The sequence below is a fragment of the Hordeum vulgare genome, chromosome 1H (assembly GCF_904849725.1).
Source record: "Hordeum vulgare subsp. vulgare chromosome 1H, MorexV3_pseudomolecules_assembly, whole genome shotgun sequence".
Lineage (NCBI taxonomy): Eukaryota > Viridiplantae > Streptophyta > Magnoliopsida > Poales > Poaceae > Hordeum > Hordeum vulgare.
In genome coordinates this window covers 480,298,474-480,305,485 of record NC_058518.1, presented here as the reverse complement: position 1 = coordinate 480,305,485, position 7,012 = coordinate 480,298,474, and positions in this window count along the sequence as shown.

The window sequence follows — 7,012 nt, the reverse complement described above, 5'->3', positions numbered from 1 at the left end:
CATAAGTAGCGTGACAACCCCGATGGCAACACGTTGATGGATGATCATGGTGTGGCGCCGGTGACAAGAAGATCGTGCCGGTGCTTTGGTGATGGAGATCAAGAAGCACGTGATGATGGCCATATCATGTCACTTATGAATTGCATGTGATGTTAATCCTTTTATGCACCTTATTTTGCTTAGAACGACGGTAGCATTATGAGGTGATCTCTCACTAAAATTTCAAGACGAAATTGTGTTCTCCCCGACTGTGCACCGTTGCTACAGTTCGTCGTTTCGAGACACCACGTGATGATCGGGTGTGATAGACTCAACGTTCACATACAACGGGTGCAAAACAGTTGCGCACGCGGAACACTCGGGTTAAGCTTGACGAGCCTAGCATGTACAGACATGGCCTCGGAACACATGAGACCGAAAGGTCGATCATGAACCATATAGATGATATGATTAGCATAGGGATGCTTACCACTGAAACTATACTCAACTCACGTGATGATCGGACTTGAGCTAGTGTAAGTGGATCATGAACCACTCAAATGACTAGAGAGATGTACTTTTTGAGTGGGAGTTCTTAAGTAATATGATTAATTGAACTAATTGTCATGAACATAGTCTAATGGTCTTTGCGAATTACGATGTAGCTTGCACTATAGCTCTACTGTTTTTATATGTTCCTAGAGAAAATTTTGTTGAAACTTGATAGTAGCAAACTTTGCGGACTGAGTCTGTAAAACCGAGGATTGTCGTCGTTGCTGCACAGAAGGCTCATGTCCTTAATGCACCACTCGGTGTGCTGCACCTCGAGCGTCGTTTGTGGATGCTATGAACATCAGACATACACTTTTCTGATGACTACACGATAGTTCAGTGCAAAATGCTTAATGGCTTAGAAGCAAGGTGCCGAAAACGTTTTGAAACGTCACGGAACATAAGTGATGTTCCAAAGAGATGAAATTGTGATTTCATGCTTGTGCCCTTGTTAAGAGGTACGAGACCTCCAACAAGATTCTTTGTCCACAAAGTAAAGGAGAAAAACTCAATCGTTGAGCGTGTGCTCAGATTGTCTGAGTACAACAATCACTTGAATCAAGTGGGAGTAAATCTTCTAGATGAGATAGTGATGGTTCTCCAAAGTCACTGCCACCAAGCTGTGAGAGCTTCGTGATGAACTATAACATATCAAGGATAGATAGAATGATCCTTGAGCGATTCGCGATGTTTGACACTGCGAAAGTAGAAATCAAGAAGGAGCATCAATAGTTGATGGTTAGTAAAACCACTAAGTTTCAAGAAAGGCGAGGGCTAGAAGGGATACTTCGTGAAACGGCAAAACAGTTGCTGCGCTAATGAAGAGATCCAAGATTAAACCCAAACCCGAGACTAAGTGCTTCTGTAATGAGGGGAACAGTCACTAAGGCGGAGCAACTCTAGATACTTGGTAGATAAGAAAGCTGGCAAAAGTCGAAACAAGTATATTTGATATACATGATGTTGATGTGTACTTTACTAGTACTCCTAGTAGCATGAGGGTATTGGATACCGGTTCGGTTGCTAAGTGATTAGTAACACGAAATGAAAGCTACGACGTAAATGGAGACTAGCTAAAGGCGAGGTGACGATACGTGTTGGAAGTGTTTCCAAGGTTGATATGATCAAACGTCGCACACTCCCTCTACCATCGGGATTGGTGTTAAACCTAAATAATCGTTATTTGGTGCTTGCGTTAAGCATGAACATGATTGGATCGTGTTTATTGCAATACGATTATTCATTTAAAGAGAATAGTGGTTACTCTATTTACTTGAATAATCACCTTCAATGGTTTATTGAATCTCGATCGTAGTGTTACACATGTTCATGATATTTGTGCCAAAAGATACGAGTTAATGATGATAGTACCACTTACTTGTGGCACTGCCGCTTGAGTCATGTTAGTATAAATTGCATGAAGAGGCTCCATGCTGATGGATCTTTGTACTCACCTGATTTCGAATCACTAGTGACATGCAAATCATACCACATGAGCAAGGCCTTGTTTTCATTGAGATGAAACAAGATAGTAACTTGTTGGAAGTGATACATTTTGATGTATGCAGTCCAATGGGTGCTGAGGCACGCAGTGGATATCATTATGTTCTTACTTCAATGATGATTTGAGTAGATACTAGAGTATTTACTTAATGAATCACAAGTCTGAAATATTGAAAAGTTCAATTCTGCTTCGGAGTGAATTTCATCGTAACAAGAGGATAAACTGTCTACGATACGATCATAGAAATGAATATCTGAGTTACGAGTTTTGGTACGCAGTTAAGACAATGTGGAAATTGTTTCGCAGTTCATGCCACCTGGAACATCATAGTGTGATGATGTGTCTGAGCATCATAGCCACACACTATTTGGTACGGTGCACACTAAGATATCTCTTATCGAATTACCACTATCGTTTATGGGTTATGCATTAGAGACAACGCATTCACTTTAAATAGGGCACCACGTATTTCCGTTGAGATGACGCAGTATAGACTGAGGTTTAGAGAAATCTAAAATGTCGTTTCTTGAAAGTTTGGGGCTTCGACACTTATGTGAAAAAGTTTCAGTCTGATAAGCTCGAACCCAAAGCGGATAAATGCATCTTCGTAGGATATCCAAAACAGTTGGGTACATCTCCTATCTCAGATCCGAAAGCAAAGTGTTTGTTTCTAGAAACGGATCCTTTCTCGAGGAAAGGTTTCTCTCAAAAGAATTGAGTGGGAGGGTAGTAGAACTTGATGAGGTTATTGAACCATCACTTCAACCAGTGTGTAGCAGGGCGCAGGAAGTTGTTCCTGTGGTGCCTACATCAATTGAAGTGGAAGCTGATGATGGTGATCATCAAGCATCGGATCAAGTTACTACAAGCCTCGTAGGTTGACAAGGTCGCATACTACTACAGAGTGGTACGGTAACCCTGTCTTGGAGGTCATGTTGTTGAGCAACAGTGAACCTACGAGTTATGGAGAAAGCGATGGTGGGCCCAGATTCCGACAAATGGCTGGAAGCCATGAAATCCGAGAGAGGATCCATGTGTGAAAACAAAGTGTAGACTTTGGTAGAACTACTTGATGGTCATAGGACTATTGAGTAAAATTGGATCTTTAAAAGAAGACAGACGATGATGGTGATAAGTCACTATTAAGAAAAGCTCGACTTGTCGCAAAGATGTTTTCGACAAGATCAAACAGTTGACTATGATGAGTCTTTCTCACTCGTAGCGATGCTAAAGGTCTGTTAGAATTATGTTAGTAGTTGCTGCATTATTTATGAAATATTGCACGTAGGATGTCAAAACATTGTTTCCTCGACGGTTTCCTTGAGTAAACATTGTATAAGATACAACCATGAGGTTTTGTCGATCCTAAGGATACTAACAAGTATGCAAACTCCAGCGATCCTTCAATGGACTGGTGCAAGCATCTCGGAGTTGGAATAAGCACTTTGATGAGATGATCAAAGATTTTGGGTTTGTACAAGGTTTATGAGAAACTTGTATTTCCAAAGAAGTGAGTGGGAGCACTATAGAATTTCTGATAGGTATATGTGGTTGACATATTGTGGATCAGAAGTAATGTAGAATTTCTGTAAAGCATACAAGGTTGTTTGAAAGAAGTTTTCAAAGGAGTACCTGGATTACGCTACTCGAACGTTGAGCATCAAAGATCTATGGAGATGGATCAAAAGCGCTTAATGAAAGTTTCAATAAGATGCATGCCTTGACAAGTTTTTGAATGAGTTCAAAATAGATCAGCAAAGAAGGAGTTCTTGGTTGTGTTGTAAGGTGTGAATTTGAGTAAGACTCAAAACCCAACCACGGCAGAATAAAGAGAATAGACGAAGGTCGTCTTCTATGCCTTAGCCGTAGAATCTAAAGTATGCCATGCTGTGTACCGCACCTGATGTGTGCCGTGACTCAAAGTATGTTGAGAGGTACAGAGAGTGATCCATGATTGAATCACTAGCAGCGGTCAAAATTTATCCTTAGTAACTAATGGACTAAGGAATTTTTCTCGATTATGGAGGTGGTTAAAGAGTTTGTCGTAAAAGGGTTACGTCGATGCAAGCTTTGACACTAATCCGAATAACTATGAGTAGTGAAACGGATTCGTATAGTAGAGTAGATATTTGGAGCATTTCCGAATATCACGTAGTAGCAGCATCTATAAGATGACATAAAGATTTGTAAAGAACGCACGGATCTAAAAGTTTCAGAACCGTTGACTAAAACCTCTCTCACGAGCAAGACGTGATCAGACCCCATAACTATATGGGTGTTGGATTCGTTGGAATCACATGGTGATGTGAACTAGATTATTGACTCTAGTGCAAGTGGGAGACTGTTGGGAATATGCCCTAGAGGCAATAATAAATTAGTTATTATTATATTTCTTAGTTCATGATAATCGTTTATTATCCATGCTATAATTATATTGATTGGAAACACAATACTTGTGTGGATACATAGACAAAACACTGTCCCTAGTAAGCCTCTAGTTGACTAGCTCGTTGATCAAAGATGGTCAAGGTTTCCTGGCCATAGGCAAGTGTTGTCACTTGATAACGGGATCACATCATTAGGAGAATCATGTGATGGACTAGACCCAAACTAATAGACGTAGCATGTTGATCGTGTCATTTTGTTGCTACTGTTTTCTACGTGTCAAGTATTTGTTCCTATGACCATGAGATCATATAACTCACGGACACCGGAGGAATGCTTTGTGTGTATCAAACGTCGCAACGTAACTGGGTGACTATAAAGATGCTCTACAGGTATCTCCGAAGGTGTTCGTTGAGTTAGTATGGATCGAGACTGGGATCTGTCACTCCGTGTGACGGAGAGGTATCCCGGGGCCCACTCGGTAATACAACATCACACACAAGCCTTGCAAGCAATGTAACTTAATGTAAAGTTGCGGGATCTTGTATTACGGAACGAGTAAAGAGACTTGCCGATAAACGAGATTGAAATAGGTATGCGGATACTGACGATCGAATCTCGGGCAAGTAACATACCGAAGGACAAAGGGAATGACATACGGGATTATATGAATCCTTGGCATTGAGGTTCAAACGATAAGATCTTCGTAGAATATGTAGGATCCAATATGGGCATCCAGGTCCCGCTATTGGATATTGACCGAGGAGTCTCTCGGGTCATGTCTACATAGTTCTCGAACCCGCAGGGTCTGCACACTTAAGGTTCGACGTTGCTTTATGCGTATTTGAGTTATATGGTTGGTTACCGAATGTTGTTCGGAGTCCCGGATGAGATCACGGACGTCACGAGGGTTTCCGGAATGGTCCAGAAACGAAGATTGATATATAGGATGACCTCATTTGATTACCGGAAGGTTTTCGGAGTTACCGGGAATGTACCGGGAATGACGAATGGGTTCCGGGAGTTCACCGGGGGGGCAACCCACCCTGGGGAAGCCCATAGGCTTTGGGGAGACACACCAGCCCTTAGTGGGCTGGTGGGACAGCCCCAAGGGGGCCTATGCGCCAAGAATAAAGAATCAAAGGAAAAGAAAAAAAAAAGAGGGAGGAAGTGGGAAGGGAGGGGGACTCCTCCCACCAAACCAAGTCCAACTCGGTTTGGGGGGGGGAGTCCTCCCCCCCTTGGCTCGGCCGACCCCTTGAGGGTCCCTTGGACCCCAAGGCAAGGTCCCCCTCCCTCCTCCTATATATATGGAGCAATTAGGGCTGATTTGAGACGATTTTCTCATGGCTGCCCGACCACATACCTCCATAGTTTTTCCTCTAGATCGCGTTTCTGCGGAGCTCGGGCGGAGCCCTGCTGAGACAAGATCATCACCAACCTCCGGAGCGCCGCCACGCTGCCGGAGAACTCTTCTACCTCTCCGTCTCTCTTGCTGGATCAAGAAGTCTGAGATCATCGTCGAGCTGTACGTGTGCTGAATGCGGAGGTGTCGTCCGTTCGGTACTAGATCGTGGGACTGATCGCGGGATTGTTCGCGGGGCGGATCGAGGGACGTGAGGACGTTCCACTACATCAACCGCGTTCTCTAACGCTTCTGCTGTACGATCTACGAGGGTACGTAGATCACTCATCCCCTCTCGTAGATGGACATCACCATGATAGGTCTTCGTGCGCGTAGGAATTTTTTTGTTTCCCATGTGACGTTCCCCAACAGTAGCTAGATGGCTTCTTCTCTCTCTTGGATCTTCAATACAAAGTTCTCCATGATCTTCATGGAGATCTATCCGATGTAATCCTCTTTGGCGGTGTGTTTGTCGAGATCCGATGAATTGTGGATTTGTGATCAGATTATCAATGATAATATTTGAGTCTTTGCTGATTTCTTATATGCATGATTTGATATCCTTGTAAGTCTCTCCGAGTCTTGGGTTTTGTTTGGCCAACTAGATCTATGATTTTTGCAATGGAAGAAGTGCTTGGTTTTGGGTTCTTACCGTGTGGTGACCTTTCCCAGTGACAGTAGGGGTAGCAAGGCACACATCGTATAGTTTCCATCAAGGGTAACAAGGTGGGCTCTGTCGTAGATATGAGATTGTCCATCTACATCATGTCATCTTGCTTAAGGCGTTACTTTGTTCTCTTGGACTTAATACACTAGATGCATGCTGGATAGCGGTCGACGTGTGGAGTAATAGTAGTAGATGCAGAAAGTATCGGTCTACTTGTTTTGGACGTGATGCATATAGATATAATCATTGCCATAGATGACGTCACGACTTTGCGTGGTTCTATCAATTGCTCGACAGTAATTTATTCACCCACCGTCTACTTGCTTTCATGAGAGAAGCCACTAGTAAACACTACGGCCCCCGGGTCTATTCACACCTATCGTTTCCACTTTCGCTTTTACTTTGCTTTGTTACTTTGTTGCTTTCAGTTCTCACTTGGCGAGCAATCTATAAGGGATTGACAACCCCTTCTTAGCGTTAGGAGCAAGCTTTTTGTGTTTGTGCACGCACTTGTGATACT